The sequence below is a fragment of the Cryptomeria japonica genome, chromosome 11, assembly GCF_030272615.1.
Source record: "Cryptomeria japonica chromosome 11, Sugi_1.0, whole genome shotgun sequence".
Lineage (NCBI taxonomy): Eukaryota > Viridiplantae > Streptophyta > Pinopsida > Cupressales > Cupressaceae > Cryptomeria > Cryptomeria japonica.
This window is the reverse complement of record NC_081415.1, coordinates 210,222,953-210,244,370: the sequence shown is the minus strand read 5'-3', so window position 1 is coordinate 210,244,370 and position 21,418 is coordinate 210,222,953.

The window sequence follows — 21,418 nt, the reverse complement described above, 5'->3', positions numbered from 1 at the left end:
AAATGAAACTCATAAGTCTATGATTATGTTGGACAACCACAAGGGAATTATTAAGATGGGTGTGACCTCCCTCACATGTAGCTTTGCTAAACAAAGGGTGTCTTCCTTAAGATTTTGCAATAATTATGAACACAAGAAACTAATTCTTACCCTTATACAAATCATACCTAATGCAAACTGCATTAAATTTTTGAAATATGAATTTTGATAGCCACTATTGGTGTTGTGCATACTAAGCTATGATAGTGAATAAAACAACTTATACCATAAATTTAAATGGTGATTCAATTTTAGTTTTTTTTCCCATGGGGTGTATTTTTGAATGATTGGGATGTGGACCTAGTAATAGACCAATGCCTATACCCAATCGAGATGTAATAATTAAAAGCAATGATGATATCATAAAAGACTACATCTTCCAAAATGTCAATGAATACTAAATATTCTACACATATTCTTTAAAATATTATGGATATTTGTGTAATATTAATTGAGTCTACATTCTAATCCATGACTACACCTATTTTTATTTTCTTGAAAATATACCTTGTATATAGTTTACAATTGTTTAACTAACCAACAAATTAACAATATATTTTGCCATAAGAATACTTCATATCCACTTTCATTTATCTGAGAAAGAGAAAATCTACTAAAGAATCCTAAAAGACCATTTGAGTAACCTTCCAACAAAAAGGATTGTGAAAATCAATGAGGTGATTACACAAATTTCTTCTTTTCTATTCATTGATATGAAAATAAACAATGCGCCAGAGCATTGCGGAGCCATTTGATAATTAAACCATTTTATTATCTTGTATGATTTTTTATTATTTTAGATTCATATATATATATATATATATATATATATGCTTAGGGGGATGCATATATGCAAATAGAAAATATGGTTGCATCAAACCTACAAAATATCTTTCTGCGCTAGGTCTTCCTTAAACAACAGGATGTAAAGTGTCTCGATGATTGCTCTATTCCATTGATGGTGCTCACCAGAAGGTTGTGAGGTGATACAAACCCCCCTAATAGCTTCTTTCACAAGCCCTATCAAAAACAAGAAAGATCAGAAGTCAAAAGGTAGTAGAAAATTGAAGCACAATAAGACAAGAGATGAAATTAGAGCAGGAATTCAATCAACTCTTAATGATACTACAAGGCAATGTAGAACTTCTCATTCTCCACGAGTGGAATGAGAATTATTTCATGGAATGTTACTGGCTTAAATGCCCCTAGCAAATGTTGCCTCATTTAGATAGTTATATTCTTGCATGGTTGACATCATCTTACTTCAAGAAATGAAATTTTTAGAAGAACAATCGAGGCAACCATTTTCTACATGGAAAAATTGGGCATACATGGCTTCTTCATAAATTGGGACTTCACGTGGCCTTGCCATTCTATAGAACAAGGAAATTATTCAAGCTATCAAGTAGCAAGTGAAAGCCAATATCATCCATAGCAACATTATATATCCTAGTTTATCTTTCCACCTTTTAAACATCTATGGTCCTTCATCCACAGTGGGTAAGCGAAAAATTTGGGAGGTGCTCACCATCACCCTAGCCTCCTTTCTTGAGGAACCCTTTATTATTGAAGGGGACTTTAATGCACTATTATCACTTAGAAATAAATCTAAAGAGATAGTCCCACCCTTGGTTTCTATGGAGTATTTAAATAATGATTTCATCCTTAATAATGGGCTAAGAGATTGTACTTCCTCCAATGGTATTGTTACTTGGATGAATAGAAGAAGTAACTTATTCCACATTGCAGAAAGGTTGGACATGTTCTTCTCTAATCTAGTCTAGCTATCAAAATTTGGCCTTTTCTCAACAGTTATCCTTCGTTTCTCAGGTTCAGACCATTTTGCAATTCAATTGGAATCAACAAATGTGGTTCAGCGATCCATCTTTCATTTAACTTATTTAAGAGTCTTCTCTTTGGAAGAAGTGAAAAAGGTAGTGTTCTCCATGGAGCCAAACAAAGCTCCAAGCCCTGATGGATTCATTGCAATGTTTTTATAGAAATGTTAGCACTTTGTGGGTAGGGCCTTTGGTTGGACACCAAAGAATCAAGATGTAATGGTAGTATACTCAAACAATTTAATAGTACCCCTATTTCCCTCATTCAAAAAACTTCTTCTACAACTTCTTTTGCAAATTTCAAGCCTATATCTCTCCATAGCATAGTTTATAAGATCTTCACAAAGACAATATTTGAGGCTATCTTAGTTAATTCCTAATTTTATCTTTGAAGAACAAGGAGGTTTTGTTCCAAGTAAAGAGAATTTAGAGGGAGAAATTATTGCACATGAAATCCTCCACTCAGTTAATCAAGTCAAATCACAAGTGACGATCCTTAAGCTAGATATGATGAAGGCATATGCTAGGGTAAGTTAGGAATTCTTAGAAAAAGTCTAATTCAAATTTAATTTCTCAGATCTATAGGTCAAATGGATTATATCTTTTATCTCAAGTGCCAAGTTTTCAATCATCCTATATCGTACTCCTTGTTGTTTCTTCTCCTCTTCTTAGGGAGTGAGATAGGGAGACCCTCTATCCCCTTTCTTATTTATAATTATGGCTGAAGCATTGAGTAGATCCATTTCCTCCCTCCATTGCAAGGGCCTTTGACAAAGAATTAAGTTGCATAATATACAAATTTCTACAACCCATATTCTCTTTGTCGATGATACTTTGCTTTTTGGAGAGACATCTATGAGAGAGGAAAAGTTTCTATTAACAAATATTGCACCATTTCAGGCTAGAGTGTCAATGTTTCCAAATCTAAGATCTTTTGCTTGAACTATTTCCCTTTCCTCTTGAGGAAATTGTCCAGCTTCCTTGGCTCCAAGTTGGAGTCCTTTCCCTACAAGTACCTAGGTATCCCTCTTTCCATAGGAAGGAACAAGAGTAGTTATTGGGCCTTGGTAACTTCCTTCATACTTGGTAGAATTGCTTCTCAAAAAAACACTTTGTTCTCTCTTCTAGGTCATCTCCTTATAATCAGATCAGTGCCAACATCAATTTCAAATTATGTCATGTGAGTGCTTCTGATTCCAAATGGTGTGTTTACATCAATTGAATGTAATCTCAAACATTATCTTTGTAAAGGAACAAGGGAAAAAAAATTTAAAAATCATCTTCTAGCCTAAGAAAAATGTTGTCTACTAAAATAAAAAGGTGGGGCATCGATCCACAATCTCCTACCCTGAAACATGGCATTGGGGGCAGAATTGGTCTAAAAAATCATCTCAAACAACAAGCAAAAATAGGCATCTATTATATTTGCAAAATATCTAGACTCCCCTAAACTTGAAAGGATCTTTATCGATTTAAACATTCCCTAGGGATCTCAAATGTGGAACTTCTTTCTGAGCTATAGAAAGCTTCTTCTCCCCTATCTATCCTAGGTCATTAGAGATGGAATGAAGGCTTTATCGTAGGAAGAATCGTTGAATGATCTTCCTCCTCTTGACTTGATCATTTTTGTCCCAAACATGAGGTAGCTTCTCAAAGATAATTAGTGTTCAAAGGTTCTAGACTATTTCAACATCATCTATCAGCACATAGCTCCTTTGATTAAATGGAAAGATTTCTCTCACTTTGATGCACCTTAGTGTGAGATATCCTTACTAATTGAGGCCCTTTCCCAATGTCAAATCCATTTGTCAAATCAACAAGACAAACATTTTTGGACAAAGGCTAGATTCAGTTCATATTTAGTGAAAGAGGGATATGAAATTCTTAGCAATCAATCACAAATGTTCCTTCATAGGAGGTTTTTTTCATTTTGTTGGATGGATGCAGGTTTACAAAAAGTAGGGGCATTTGCTTGGCTTGATTTGAATGATAGGATCCTCACAAGTGCAAGGCTTTCTCACCTTAGCATCTGCAAGCCCCCATTTGATTGTGTTCAACGTAATATGGAAGTGGAGACTATTGACCATCTACTTTTAAATTGTCCCTTTGTATATGAATGCTAGTCATTGATTTGCTCCAAGCTCCACTAGCTAAGTCCATTATACTCTAAACTAATTATGGTCTTTGAATCTTGGCCAAGATTATTCAAGGAATTCTTTTTTGCTTGTTTGTGGGAGGTTGCACCTACAATTATCATTTTGAATATATGGTGAGACAGGAATAGAAGGATTTTTAGAAGGGAAAAAAATGATGTCTCTAATGTCATTACCAAAATAAAAAACTCTATTTTAAAGCTTATTAAAGCATATACGTCCAAATCCAAAATCTTGGAATCTTCTTTTACTGCATGGGATGATGCAATCCTTAAGAGATGGAAGGGTATTTCTCTCCCCTTCAAAGGTAGTTTGCTAAAGAACCCGCGATGAAATGAGAATAGAAGAGATGTTAAATGGAGGCCTCCAGATTATCCCTCCTGGAAACTAAATTTTGATGATATTATGAAAGGTAACCCTCACTCACATTTCGGGGGTGGGCTTCGTCATTTGTAATTCCCAAGGTGAAATTTTAATTGCAGAGGTGGCAAGGATCCCAAATGCCACCAACAATGCTGTAGAAGCAACCACTTTGGTATATGGCCTACGTGTAACATGTGAATATGGGATAAACAACTTGGTGATTGAAGGTGATGCATTGAATAGCATATTGGAAAAAAATTGAAACCCTGAGTTGTAATGTTAGTTATGTTCTTCACAAGGCACGGCTTCTTCAAACACTCCAAGAAAATGATGTCACGATGTTTCATGGGAAACAGGGGTAGACACATCAGTAGCACCGATAGCAGGATGAGAGCAGGCACTGCATAGAAGTCCCTTCCGAGTAAAAGCTCAAGCGGGAGAAAGACCATACAAAGTAGCACTATAAGAAATCTGCACGTGACCTCCAGCATTAACCAAATGATCAGTATCAACCGACACAACACGTCCACTAGCAACCAAACAAATAACATCACCACTAGCAAAGTCAGAGCTAAAGTCACTACAACTGTCTCTATAGTAGGAGAAACCTTTTCCGCTATAGGTTCGACGTCAACCACCAGGTCTAGCACAAGAGAGGAGCCGTTAAGTACGAGGGCGAATTTGAATTGCAGCTAGCAAGAGAACTTTGGGAGTAAATGAGAGCCATTGGTATCCCTCACTTAGTTCTTAATGGTCAATCATATCTATTTTGTTAGATCTTTAATATTATTGTGAATGGTTGTTTTAACCTAGAGCAATGTACCAATATTATTTTGGAGCCACCTGGTTCTTAAAAGTGTCAGGTAAAGATTTTAATGTGATTGGTGATATTGACATAGCATGTCTTTCAGTTTCACATGAAATGCTTTTGATCTAGAGCTATGAATTGGTGAGGTCACAAATGAGGGACCTCATCCCCATGTAAAAATGTTAAAACTCAAACTCATGAGTACATTGGATCATTGAATGCACAATCCTATGAGCACAATGACCTAGAAGGGGTTTGAACTTTGGTGGTCATAACAACACCACCACTACTTAATCAACACACTATGGGAAGAACCTATGATCTTAGCAATACTATTAATGACAATCCTTGTATCTTTTACTTCTATTCAAATTAACTATTTTTAAGCTATATGACAAAAAACGAAAAACTAAAACTAAACGTAACAAATCAATCAAGTTTTAAATTCTTTATAAAAACACTGACTAAGCAAAGTTGTGAAAGACTCAAAATATCCATCTTCTAATCTTTTACTATATTTTAGTGGTTGATTTATTTCAAAGCAATTTATCAGGACCATGTTGACATCAAATTGTTTTCACAATAAAAAATGAAGACAATTAGCTTATGAAAATATTTAAGTAAATCCTTATATCTTTTATTTCTATTTAAATTAACAAATTTTTAGATATATTAAAACAATCAGATAACACAAAACTTAACAAATTAATTAAATTCTCAATATAATATAACAGCAAAGACAAACTATTGCTACCAACTTTACTTATCAAATATTTACTATTCATATTCGTACAAACGTTTTAAAGATAGTTAACTTGAACAATTTATGTTTATTCCTCAAACTAAAATAAAATACAGCCAGTCTTAGGAACAATTAAAAATATATTAAAAGTGATTATAACATGGACGGTCAACTCTACACTAAATAAATCTTCTTATTGATCAACAACTCAATAACTAAGCAGGTGGAATATCCTTTGTTGGGGATTCTAGATTCTACACATTTCAATTGATTTCAAGCAGACAAAATAAATAATGAGCAGAGGAATTGCAGAGTAGTCAACGATGGAACAAGATGGACAAGACTCCAAGTGTACGTTTTCAAAGCTACAGGGTTAGACAATGAAATTGCACTGTAATGACTTCATTATATTCTGAACACTAAAAGAAAAAGCTATGGTGACTAGGAAATGGCGGTTCCTTTCCTAAGACTGTAATGGATTCCACGTTTAGAAGGCCGCCCCAGTACTGTTGCGAGGTAGAATCAATTTGCTTGATGCTTGGAATATTACATACGCGGAGAAAATATACTGCACGCAATTCTTACTGCCCCCCATTAACATTTAGACCAATAAGTTATTTCTTTGAAAGCAACTCCTGACTTTCCCTAAACGCCACAATACAATAAAGCAAATTAGAAAGTTCTGAACTATTTGATGGGTACTGAAGAAATAGAGCTAAAATCCAGAGTATTTGTTTGTATGCTACACTTTCATTGTATATTATATAAGTCCCACGTTGTCACTTGAACCAGACAAGAAGGTTTATGAAAAAAGGAACAATAAGAATGAGAAATATTAGTTCTTCTAGTACCATAGGATTGACTCCTCCTTTAAGGAGGCCACCTGTTCCATATCTAATGGCTGGGTTGGGTGTCATGATTGGTCTCATACTCTTTGCTTTGCTTTTGTTGTTTTGCTCCCACTACAACCACAATAGCAGAGAGCATGAAAGCGAGTCAACAAGTGAGATCAAGGAGATGGGGAAGATGAATATGGAGGGACATGGCTGTGATGAGATGGAGAGAGTAGTTGCGATAATGGCGGGGAATGATCTCCCAAACTTTTATTGCTAAACCGTCTTCTATTGCAGGGCCTACAATCTAAAGGGTACTTGAAGATGTTCTATTGTCTTTTTTAGATTGGGAACATGTGGCTGTTAGTTTTTATACTGTCTATCTAGACATCAGAATGTATATTTGATTATATTTAAATAATTATAAATGAGGAACAGAATAGATGTTGATAAGAAATCAATGATATGGTTGACGTTTGTACTAAGATTTCAAGCTCCAATAGTGGTGGACGCTAAAGTGTATATCTGCAGAAGCAAGGATGATTGTACTCAGAATGATCCCAATGAAGTTCTCAGCATCTTGGGTGATATTTGGGTGATGTTTGTTATTTTATTTATTATAATGATTGCAATCAACTTCTTTTGTCAATCTATTTTGGCTTAAACGATACATTCTAAACTTTTTAATGACTCGCTCATTCATATTATTTCAAATAAATCTCGTAAACAAATCAAAACTAGAAGTCTACTATTTAAATCTGACTATCTAACAAAAACAAATATTATGTTCTAACACTTTCACATATAACATATATATCAAGATTATTGTTCTAGCACATAAGAATTTTAATCAATATTAAATGTGCTTATTGAAACTTAACTAGCTTATATATATTTAATAATATATATAGATTAAGCCGAGAGATATCCTTCTAGAGGTGCCTATTTTTTAATTAATTTATCAACATTAAATGGCAATAGGCACCTCGAGAAGAATATCTCTCAGCTTATTCTATATATATTATTAAATATATATAAGCTAGTAGCAGTCGCAGCATGAATTGAAAGACATGACATAAATTAATTTCAAATTATATATTGTTGTATAGTTGTATATTTTGTATTGGTACAGTGTTAGATTTAGGATTCCATTTGGTTCAATTCTAGATTTATAATTATAGTTAGGATTGGAATCAAAATAGTAGGCCTAATTCAATAAGGATTAGGGTTCATTATGGTTTACTATTAGGGTTAGGATTTGATTTAGTTTAAAATAGTAGGCCTAATTCAATAAGGAATAGGGTTCATTTTGTCTTGCTATTAGGGTTAGAGTTATGTTGTAGTTAGGGTTTACATCATTGTTGAGGTTAGGTTAATGGTCAGGGTTTGGATTTACATCATGTTTAGTGTTATGGTTAGCGTTAAGATTATGATTATGCTAGGATTTAGGTTATGGTTAGATTATGTGTAGGGTTATGGTTTATATCATAGGGCTATGATTAGGGTTAGGATTATAGTTAGGGTTTACATCATTGTTAGGGTTAGGTTAATGATTAGGGTTTGGTTAATGATTAGGGTTTGGATTTACTTCATGATTATGATTAGGGATAGGGTTAAGATTGTCGTTAGGCTTTGGATTTATCATTATGGTTAGGATTATGTCTAGGGTTAAGGTTAGAGTTAGGATTATAGTTAGGGTTTATATCGTTGGTATGGTTAGGTTAATGGTTAGGGTTAAGGTTCTAGTTAGGCTTAATTTTTTAGGTATATGGTTAGGATTATCTCTATGATTACAGTTTATATCATAAGGTTAGGGTTATGATTGCAGTTAGGGTTAAGGTTAAGGATTAGGTTTAGGATTATAGTTTGGGTTTACATCATTTTTAGGGTTAGGTTAATGGTTAGGGCTTGGATTTACATCATGTTTAGTGTTACAATTAATGTTAAAATTGTGGTTAGGCTTAGGATTTAGGGTTATGGTTAAGAATATATGTAGGGTTAGGACATTTATATCATAGGGCTAGGGTGGTTATGCTTATGGGTTAGGGTTAGGATTATGTGTAGGGTTATGGTTTATATCATAGGGCTATGATTAGGGTTAGGATTATAGTTAGGGTTACATCATTGTTAGGGTTAGGTTAATGATTAGGGTTTGGATTTACTTCATGATTAGGATTAGGGATAGGGTTAAGATTGTGGTTAGGCTTTGGATTTATCATTATGGTGAGGATTATGTCTACGGTTAGGGTTAGAGTTAGGATTATAGTTAGGGTTTACATCATTGTTATGGTTAGGTTAATGGTTAGGGTTAAAGTTCTAGTTAGGCTTAATTTTTAGGTATATGGTTAGGATTATCTCTATGATTAGAGTTTATATCATAAGGTTAGGGTTATGATTGTGGTTAGGATTAGGATTAAGGATTAGGTTTAGGATTATAGTTAGGGTTTACATCATTTTAGGGTTAGGTTAATGGTTAGGGTTTGGATTTACATCAAGTTTAGTGTTAAAATTAATGTTAACATTGTGGTTAGGCTTAGGATTTATGGTTATGGTTAAGATTATATGTAGGGTTAGGACCTTTATATCATAGGGCTAGGGTGGTTATGGTCATGGGTTAGGGTTAGGATTATAGGTAGGGTTTATATCATTGTTAGGGTGAGTTTAATGGTTAGGGTTTGGATTTACATCATGATTATGGTTAGGGTTAAGATTGTGGTTAGGATTAGGATTATATATATTTAATAATATATATAGAATAAGCGGATAGATATCCTTCTAGAGGCACCTATTTTTTATTAATTTATCAACAGTAAATGGCAATAGGCACCTCGAGAAGAATATCTCTCGGCTTATTCTATATATATTATTAAATATATATAAGCTAGTAGCATTCGCAGCATGAATTGGAAGACATGACATAAATTAATTTCAAATTATATATTGTTGTATAGTTGTATATTTTGGATTGGTACTGTGTTAGATTTAGGATTCCATTTGGTTCAATTCTAGATTTATAACTATATTGAGGATTGGAATCAAAATAGTAGGCCTAATTCAATAATATATATATATATATATATATATATATATATATCTTGGATTGTGTCTAGGCTTAGGCTTAAAGTTAACTATACAACAATATATATCTCTCAGATTGTGTCTAGGGTTAGGGTTTATATTTATTGTTATGGTTATGGTTTGGATTTATATTTATGGTTTGCATCATTTTAGGGTTAGGTTAATGGTTAGGATTAGGATTGCAGTATAGGTTTACATCATCATTAGGGTTAGGTTAATAGTTAGGTTTTGGATTTAGGGTTAAGGTTAGGGTTAGGTTTACAATTGTTGTTAATATTAGTATTTAGTGTTATTGTTATGATTATTTCTAGGGTTAGGCTTTATATCATGGGATTATAATTAGGGTTAGGATTAGGATTTACGATTATGGTTAGTTTTGTGTTTAGGGTTAGGGTTTATATCACAACATTAGGAGTGGGGTTAAGGGTTTAAGGTTTATATTAGAGGCTTAGAGTTATAGTTTTAAGGGTTAGGGTTAGGATGCTAGTTAGGGTTTACATCATTATTGTGGTTAAGCTAATGGTTAGGGTTTGGATTTATATCATGGTTAGGGTTAAGGTTAGGGATAGGGTTAAGATTATGGCTATGCTTAGGATTTGGGGTTATGTTTAGGATTATGTGAAAGGTTAGGGTTTATATCATAGGGTTAGGGTTAGGATTAGGATTATGTTTATGGATTATATCATTGTTAGGGTTAAGTTAATGGGTATAGTTTGGATTTACAACATGGCTAGGGTTAGGGTTTGGCTAAAGGTTATGGTTTGCATCACTTTTAGGGTTAGGTTAATGGTTAGGGTTAGGGTTGTAGTAAGGGTTTACATCATTGTTAGGGTTAGGTTAATGGTTAGGTTTTGGATTTAGGGTTTAAGGTTATAGTTACGGTTAGTGTTACGATTATTGTTACGGTCAGGATTTAATGGTATTGTTATGATTATTTCTAGGGTTAGGGTTTATATCATGGGCTTAGGATCAGGGTTAGGATTAGCATTTATGATTATGGTTAATTTTATGTTTAGGGGTATAGTTTATATCACAATGTTAGGGTTAGGGTTTACATTAGAAGGTTAGAGTTAGGGTTAGGAATAGAGTTAGGGTTTACATCATTGCTAAGGTTAGGCTAATGGTTAGGGTTTAGATTTATATCATGGTTAGGATTAAGGTTAGGGAAAGGGTTAAGATTATGGTTAGGCTTAGGATTTAGGGTTACATTTAGGATTATGTCTACGTTTAGGATTTATATTTATTGTTATGGTTATAGTTTGGATTTATATTTATGGTTTGCATCACTTTTAGGGTTAGGTTAATGGTTAGGATTAGGATTGCAGTACGGGTTTACATCATCATTAGGGTTAGGTTAATGGTTAGGTTTTGGATTTAGGGTTAAGGTTAGGGTTAGGTATATAATTATTGTTAAGATTAGTATTTAGTGTTATTGTTATGATTATTTCTAGGGTTAGGCTTTATATCATGGGATTATGATTAGGGTTAGGATTAGGATTTACGATTATGGTTAGTTTTGTGTTTAGGGTTAGGGTTTACATCACAACATTTTCATTGGGGTTAAGGGTTTAAGGTTTATATTAGAGGCTTAGAGTTATAGTTTTAAGGGTTAGGGTTAGGATTGTAGTTAGGGTTTACATCATTGTTAGGGTTAGGCTAATGGTTAGGGTTAAGGTTAGGGATAGGGTTAAGATTATGGTTATGCTTAGGATTTAGAGTTATGTTTAGGATTATGTGCAATGTTAGGGTTTATATCATAGGGTTAGGGTTAGGATTAGGATTATGTTTATGGTTTATATCATTGTTAGGGTTAAGTTAATGGGTACAGTTTGGATTTACAACATGGCTAGGCTTAGGGTTTGGCTAATGGTTATGGTTTGCATCACTTTTACGGTTAGGTTAATGGTTAGGGTTAGGGTTGTAGTAAGGGTTTACACCATTGTTAGGGTTAGGTTAATGGTTAGGTTTTGGATTTAGGGTTTAAGGTTATAGTTATGGTTAGTGTTATGATTATTGTTAGGGTCAGGATTTAATATTACTGTTATGATTATTTCTAGGGTTAGGGTTTATATGATGAGATTAGGACCAAGGTTAGGATTAGGATTTATGATTATGGTTAATTTTATGTTTAGGGGTATAGTTTATATCACAATGTTAGGGTTAGGGTTTATATTAGAAGGTTAGAGTTAGGGTTAAGGGTTAGGGTTAGGATTATAGTTAGGGTTTACATCATTGCTAAGGTTAGTCTAATGGTTAGGGTTTAGATTTATATCATGGTTAGGATTAAGGTTAGGGAAAGGGTTAAGATTATGGTTAGGCTTAGGATTTAGGCTTACATTTAGGATTGTGTCTAGGTTTAGGGTTTATATTTATTGTTATGGTTATAGTTTGGATTTATATTTATCGTTTGCATCACTTTTAGGGTTAGGTTAATGGTTAGGATTAGGATTGTAGTATGGCTTTACATCATCGTTAGGGTTAGGTTAATGGTTAGGTTTTGGATTTAGGGTTAAGGTTAGGGTTAGGTATATAATTGTTGTTAAGATTACTATTTAGTGTTATTGTTATGATTATTTCTAGGGTTAGGCTTTATATCATGGGATTATGATTAGGGTTATGATTAGGATTTATGATTATGGTTAGTTTTGTATTTAGGGTTAGGGTTTATATCACAACATTAGCATTAGGGTTAAGGGTTTAAGGTTTATATTAGAGGGTTAGAGTTACGGTTTTAAGGGTTAGGGTTAGGATTGTAGTTAGGGTTTACATCACTATTAGGGTTAGGCTAATGGTTAGGATTAAGGTTAGGGATAGGGTTAAGTTTATGGTTAGGCTTAGGATTAGGCTTATGTTTAGGATTATCTCAAGGGTTAGGGTTTGTATCATAGGTTAAGTGTTAGTGTTAAGGGTTAGGGTTAGGATTGTAGTAAGGGTGAAGTTAGGTTTATATTTAAGTTTAGGGTCAAGTTATGGTTTAGAGTTCAATAAGGTCTAGATTAGAGATATTGTCAAGGTGAGGGTTTTATTATGTTAAGGTTTTCATTATAATTAGGGTTTGTATTTTTTTTAATGTTGTTAAATGAATCAAAAATTAGTTTTATAATAAATTTAAAACTAAAACTTAGATAACTTTCAATGATTAGAGTATGCTTTTAATGTTTATCAAATCCTAATGGTAATCAAACCAAAATATTAATTAAGGGTTTAACCTTTATGATATAATTTTAAAAATTTTAAAATTATATTGTTAGAGTTAACTTTAAGGTTAGGTTAGGGTTGACATTCAATTAGAGAGATTAGGTTTAGAGGTTAAGGTTATAGTTAATTAGAGTTTAGTTTGAAGGTAATATAATAGGTAACTATTGTAGGATAATGTATTCATAACACTTATAATAATTTTTTATAAAATATTAAAATAATCTTTATTATTATGTACTTTTCTTATGAATATTTTGTTTCCTTATTTTAATATTTTTATGAAATAATTATGTTGAAACTTTGTTCTAATGACATAAAGACATTTTAAAATAGCTTAAACTCACTTTTAATTGAAATGATATTTTTACTATAAATTTAAAATATAGACATTTTAAAATAATTTAAAGTTTCTTATAATTAAAATTGTCTTACACATAACCTTTATTCTAGCCCTAACCCTAATAGTTAATTAAGGCAAAATCTTAGTCAAACCCTAATCTTAATAAAATCAAATACTTAATTAAGGGTTTAACCTTTATAAAATAATTTGAAGCATCAATAAAACATTTACAAATTATTTGAATAATAATAAAATTAACAAAGGTTGTATCAAAATATACTTTATTAATAAATATATTAGATTAAGAATAAATGAGTATCATCAATAGTAATTTGATATTTCTACTTTTTTCTTATACTTATTTATGTAATATGTAAATTATTTATATATTTTAAAATAAAAGTTAAACTTATACTCTATAGGAATTAGTAGAAGTTAATTGATATTACATTGTTAGAGTATGGTTTTAGTTGTGACATTGAAAAAAGAAAAGAAATTAATCTAAATATATTAACAAAATTTCTATTCTACCCTTTTTGTTTTTGCATGAAAATCTATTCAAATTTTAAAATTAAAATAAATTTATTTTTAAATGTTAAATGAATCAACAATTAGTTTTAGAATAAATTTAAAACTAAAACTTATATAAATTTAAATGATTAGAGTATGCTTTTGAATGTTTATCAAAGCCTAATGGTAATCAATCCAAAAAATTAATTAAGGGTTTAAACTTTTATGATATAATTTGAAAATTTTAAAAACTATATGATTAGAGTTAACTTTAAGATTAGGTTAGGGTTTTCATTTAATTAGAGAGATTAGTTTTAGGGGTTAAGGTTATAGTTAATTAGAGTTTAGTGTTAACTTAAGGCTATAAATAGGTAACTATTGTAGGATAATGCATTCATAACACTTATTGTCATTTTTTATAAAATATTACAAAAGTCTTTAATATTATGTACTTTTCTTATGAATATTGTTTTTCCTTATTTGAATTTTTTTATGAAACAATTACCGTGAAACTTTTTTCTAATGAAATATATACATTTTAAAATAGCTTCAAAATTTATTATAATTAAAATATAGACATTTTAAAATAGTTAAAAGTTTCTTATCATAAAAATTATCTTACTCATAACCTTTATTCTAACCCTAACCATGACAGTAAGAGTTTAACCTTTATATAACTTTCAATTAGAGTAAGCTTTTATTCTAACATTGAAAAAGAAAATAAATTTTAATTTAGACATATAAGAAACATTTTTAAACATTTTTATTCTACCTTTTCTTTTTTCATGTCGTAAAATAGATTTACAACTCTCACTGGCATCTTGCATTCCTTCTCCAATGCATTGATCTCCTCATTGCTGAAATTCGATTCTAATGAAATTTTAAAATCTCAATACTCACTACTGCAACATATACAAAAATATAAAATGCAAAACCCTAAATTAAATACAACAAAACCAAACATTATGTAAAAACCTTAAATATTTTGAAAGTGATGATTACAATAGGCAAGTGCACAAATCTATAATTGATATACCAGTCACTCGCAATCATGAGAAGAATAATTCACAAATGAATAAATGCTAAAGAATCCCTCTGCAACCCCAATCTAGATCAACCCTCCTCTACCAACAAATTTGTATTAGTTATTCATACAATAATAACATAAAAATCTACTTTCATATTAAATAGGTAGTTAATTTGGATTCACCATGCATTGCACTGCATATCATCGCAAAACATTATTAATTAAAATGACACATTGAAAATAAGATATCCATTTTTCATTTTTTTAATTTCTTACTTTTTCTTTTTATCATTCTTAAGTAGATTAAACTTCATTAAAACTACTCATTATAACTAAAACCTTCTAATGATATACCTAAAAGAGAGAATTTCCTTCCTCTCAATGAAATCTCCACATAGAGTTTGAAATGATCCATGATTTTTTTCTTTTCCAAAGATAATAGCTTGTTATCCTGTGTAAAAACAGCATAATCTTCCAAAGAAATCTATATTGCCCACATATATATTGTGTTCATATACAACATATTCTCAATCACATAAACCGAAAAGCTAAATTGCAGAGGATTCTACAAGTAGATGTAAAGATCCAATATCAACAAATCTGGAAAGAAAATATATATATATATATATATATATATATATATATATATATATATATATATATATATATATATATATATATATATAATCATTTCAACAAACCTACAACTGCACAATTGATCACTTCTTTATCTGGAAATTACTTTTGCTTCTTTATCTGGAAATTACTTTTGCTTGCAATTCGAAGAATGGTGCATTACTATTTTTCCAACTTTTAATTATCGAATGGAGTGAAACTATCTCGTAACTGTTTTGAAAACTAAATCTATTAATCTATCAATTATTTTACATTCTATATTAATTAATTATTATTTTAAGCCTTAAATAATTGAAAACCAAATGACTGTCAAAATTATTGAAAACTCCCAAATGTTGACGCATAAATTTGCTGCCATTGTAGAAGCCTCTCGGCTTAATTATTGTTCTGCAGGTTTATAATCTTCTTGATGATAAAGCTCTGTTTCCTGGGCAACAGTGTATTGTCATTGGGTTTAGCTGATCAATGAATTCCTGTATAATTTATGTTGACAGTGAATGCGCATTATCTTGTGCGTGGCCCCGTTTGTGCTTCTCCTATCACCTTTGCGACAGGATTTTGCACGTTTCACAATGTTAGTGTGTGAGGAAAGTTAAATTTCTTAGAAATGTCAATGATCCAGAATCCTAAAAGAACAATTTTTATTTCAAATAAAGCCAAAAATTTATATGGAAAACATTAATAATCACTCACCATATTGTCAGCTCTATTATTCGACCAATTTAATTAGTTCAACACTTTTGCCAAATATTATCTGCTTATAATCATGCCAAAATTATCATGATCGTAATAATGCAAATTAGTGTCGGTTCATTTATATAATAACTTGATACTAAATTTTTAATGTATCTTTTGGTGTATGAAATAAAGTATATTTTTATTTCTTTATGGTAATTGAACAATATTGAAATTTTAGTTATATATTATATATTTTTTTATGTTTTGTTTTGCTTTATAGTATATTTTGTTTTTAATCTAAAATAGTTCTTATTGTAGTTTTCTATCATCACAATCAATTTTAAACATCTTGTTTAAATCTACTATTATCAATAGTCATTATTTTGTTATTATTTCCATTTAAATTTTAAAACATTTCTCAATTTCTAACATACATTTATGTCAATGTGCGCTTAGACTATTGGTGAAGTTTAATGAATTTGGCAAAATGGATACCCCTTAGCACTTGGCTCTTAGCCAAAAGGGTTTTAGCCTATAGGCTTGTGCCCCTATATCAGGTGGCTAAAACTACTTTGTGAAGACCCTAGTTGTGTTGCACTACTCATAGGTTTGAAAATACCATGCTCAAATCACTTCCAATTTGTTCTATAAAACAAAATATTTGGTCCCTCTAGCTTCTATATTCTTGACATGAAATATTACCTCAAATCATACAAGGATGGCATGGATATTAAATTTCTCTAACATTAAATTAGATCATCATATTTTTTTGGTAGCCTACAAGTTCACATAGGGAGAAATAATGATTATAGAAGAAGATGGGTGAAACATTTAGTAAAGCCAACAATAGGATAGGTGATCTCTTACATAGACAACAAACACATTATGAATCTTCCAACATAAGGAAAATGGTACTAGGATCGCTTGAAAATAAATTTTCTTTAGCAATAAATTAGATCATCTTTTTTTCTTTTTTTTTTTTCTTTTTTGTTGTTTGCAAGTCCTCATTAGTGAGACAATCATTACCCAAGGAGATGGATCAAACATTTAGTAGAGCTAATACTAGGCTAGATGGTCTCTTACAAAAAGAACAAACATATTATGATGTCGAGTTTAGCACATAACTTGAGTTATAACAATTAATTGGTGAGGTCATAATAAATAGTTCATAACTTGAGGGAATTCAAGACTCTTGTGGAGGTGAGTTTCATGCAAATTGTTGGATCAAACTCAACGTAATAACTAATTAATATTTGATATAATTTTTTCCTTAGTGAGAGTGTAGAACTAGTAGTTATTTGTAAATGAGCTATCAACAATGTAAGCTTAAATTTTAGTAGCTTGGATGCACTTCAAAAATATGATGTCATTATTTGTTTATAAAAAAATGATGGTATTGTAGGCCCACAAATAATCTAACTTTATTAAGTAATTATCATACATAAAACTATAAATAAAATTCTATAAGATTAAGGAAAATTGTGAAAACCACATTATAACCTAAACACCATAAATAGGCAATATTGCATATTTGACTTCATAGAAACTATTATCTATACTAGTTAATATGTTTGTAATATATATGTGATTAGTCTAACATATAATACCATCATCATTTATGCACAATGCAATATCATATTCTCCATATAAAATTAGATATATATCTACTCTAATGTTACTCACAATAACTACTCTTGAACACACCAATACACTAAGAGGGTGGGTGAATTAGTGTATCACAAAAATTATTGTCAGTTCTAACTTTCCATCATTCACAAGTGACTAATCTTAAAATAGAAACATGAAAATAATGAAATCAATCAAATACACAAAACATAACATTGTAATTTACGTGAAAAAGCAAACATGGTGAGAAAATGCTACTTGGAGGTACTATCCAAATCCAGCCTCACAAATAAGTCATTTTTTTTACAATCAGATTGAAGATGTAATGCCTGACAAAATACCTTAGAGAAATAATCCATAATCTACTAACAAATGGAGATAATGTTTTGTTCAAAACATCCATTACTTCTATGATATCACTAACATTCATTAATGCAACATTAACTATCTATAAGAACACATAATCAAAATCAACATAACCATGGTATCCTATTACACAAGCAGAATAGATCATTTAATATTTAACATATCACTAAACAAATTCTTACAATATTTCCATTCCATAGGGTATCTTAACGTCACTACTTGACATAATCCTAACACATTGCATATCCATTTAGAACACCATATACTGTTATCCAACTAATCATTTACTTCCCATGGAGCTATGATAAATCACTAACACATTTCATACTTTTTTAGGTTCATTTTAAGATAACAACCAAATGTTCCTAATACCAATATGTATTCCTTAATCACTTAACACATCATGAATCTAAATGCATTTATATTTCTCCTACACATGGAACTAGATTATTTCCTTAAGCACAACCATTACACTACTCATCTAGAATACTAATTATAATAGCAAGCACTTATCTACTTCCAGATAGGATTCCATCCTAGTAAAAAAAATTAAGAGTAATATGTTATCACAAGAATAAACATAATTTAATATTTCAATTCCCTAATTCAACATAGGATCTCATTTCCAACATGATGAGAATTTCTACTACATGAACCATATACTAATACATCATCAATTCCAAACACATAAGAGTACATGGGACAAGCACAAGGTCTCTTTTCCTATATCACATCATAATTCTTAGTAATACAAGTTACGTAAGTACACATTCTTATTCCATGTTTACAAGTCATCATGATATAGTATTATCTCTAATACATAGAAATCAGCTCCATAGGTCAACCACATATTGAAGATTCATAGAATCCATACAAATCCACAAGATAACCAACATTGAAGATTAACATCTTTCAAATCAAGGCATACATGAACATTAACATATTCACTACCATTGACAAGATATACACAAGTCACTGCATTCATATCTCTAAATCATTTAATTCATTTATAATCAAGAATTACATTTACAATTGAATATCCATTTACAACAATCTCATTCAATACAACTCATCCTAAAATCAACTTGCTACAAGTCCTATTATATATATTCTTGAAATACTGATTACATAGTTTTCTTTACATTTCATCCTTGTTGAGTTACATACCACATCATATAATTTCTAATTACATAGAGTATTCTCCAATATCCATCCACGTGAGGAGATAATATAGAACCATCTCCAAGAATATAAGAATCCAATGGGGTAAGTGCACCAAGATGGTGGACAAAAAAGTGGCCACATGCAAAAAAAATAAAAAAATTCATAACCCGTGCGTGTTTTGGAAATTCAAAAATGTGCTACACCAAGCCTAGCCAAAAACAATTAAAAAAACAAAAAGTTCCTCAAAACCCATAATTATATTTAATAATTAAAAATCAAAAGTTCCTCAAAACCCAATTTGCCTTAGTTCTGTATAACCAGTATACAAGTTATGTAGAACTAGGAACCAAATAGGAAGTGGGGATAGATAGAGAGAGAGAGAGAGAGAGAGAGAGAGAGAGAGAGAGAGAGAGAGAGAGAGAGAGAGAGAGGATGGGGATGGAGGGAGTAGGAGAGAGAGGGATACTAGGAAAAGGAGAGGGAGATTGGGAAAAGGAGAGGAAGAGGAGAGAGAGAGAGAGAGAGAGAGAGAGAGAGAGAGAGAGAGAGAGAATAGGACAAGGAGAGAGAGAGTAGGATAAAGAGAGGGGGAGGGAGGGAGAATGGGAAAAGGAGAGAGAGAGAGAGAGAGAGAGAGAGAGAGAGAGAGAGAGAGAATATGATAAGGAGAGGGGGAGGGAGTTGGGAATAGGAGAGGGAAATTGGGAAAAGGAGAGAGAGAGAGAGAGAGAGAGAGAGAGAGAGAGAGAGAGAGAGAGAGAGAGTAGGTTCAAGAGAGGGAGAGGGGGAGAGATATAATAGGATAAGATAATGAGAGGAGGAGGGAGAGAGGGGAGGGGGAGAGGGAGGGGGAGAGAAAGAGAGATAAGAGGGAGAGGGTGAGAATAGGATATGATAATGAGAGAGAGAGAGAGAGAGTAGGAAAAGGAGGAGAGGGTGAGAGACATGAGGTAGAGAGAGAACGAGAAGGAGAAAAGGGTGAGAGACTTGTCAGAGAGAAGTGTGAGGGGGAGAGATAAGATAGAAATCAAGGAGGATAATTAGGGCTCAAAATAGACAGAGACGATGATAGGGGAAGGAAGACGAGAGAGAAAGAGGGAAAGAAGAATGATGTGCATGTATACAAACATATATATATATATTTATATAAATATATGCATATATAACTATACATATGCATATATACATACATAAACACATATTATATATTTATATCTATACATATATGTTGTAATTGCTAAGTTTACAAGCATACATAATTATGTCTTCATAACCTGAATGGGATTTTTGATGCACAAAATAATGGTTTTACTTCAAAACCTGTGCAGGTTTTGGCTTGGTAAGAGGGTTGGAAAATTACCCTAAGGCTTGCAAGCCCATTTTCCCTCCATTTTTGTCCCTTTACACATTTTTTCATCTTCCTATATCATTTCTAGACTTCATCATCATCAGGTTTATAAATGATCAAGTAGGTATCTGTAAAATTATCACCATAATCTAACACATCTCCATTTTCTAACCATATAAAGTTTTCTATTTTTGGACAACATTAGCATAGTAAACTTTAATTTTATTTACCAGTGCCTTGACAGTCGTCACAGACATATGTCTACCATTTTTTAATAACTTTTGATATACTTGACCAAATTAAAAATAAATTACATATTGTTGTTCTACACTTGATTCTATACACTTTTAAAAAAAAAAGTTTGCATTTTCAATTACTTTGATGCAAGTTATGCCCAGTGCATGAACATGTACCAAATTTTCAAGATGCGGTCACTTCAAAAAATCATAAAAAAAATACTCAACAGAAAATTACAAAAGAATACACAACTTTTATATCTCACTCTTATCTATCATCCTACCAAAGTTTTTTGCAAAATACTAAATCTAACTATATATTTTGTACAACACACGAAAACAGCTATGTTATGTTTTTTTGAAAAAAATCAAGAACAATTTTTTGTGCATGAGAGGTTTGACCCTCTTAATATTATCCAATTTTAAATAACTTTA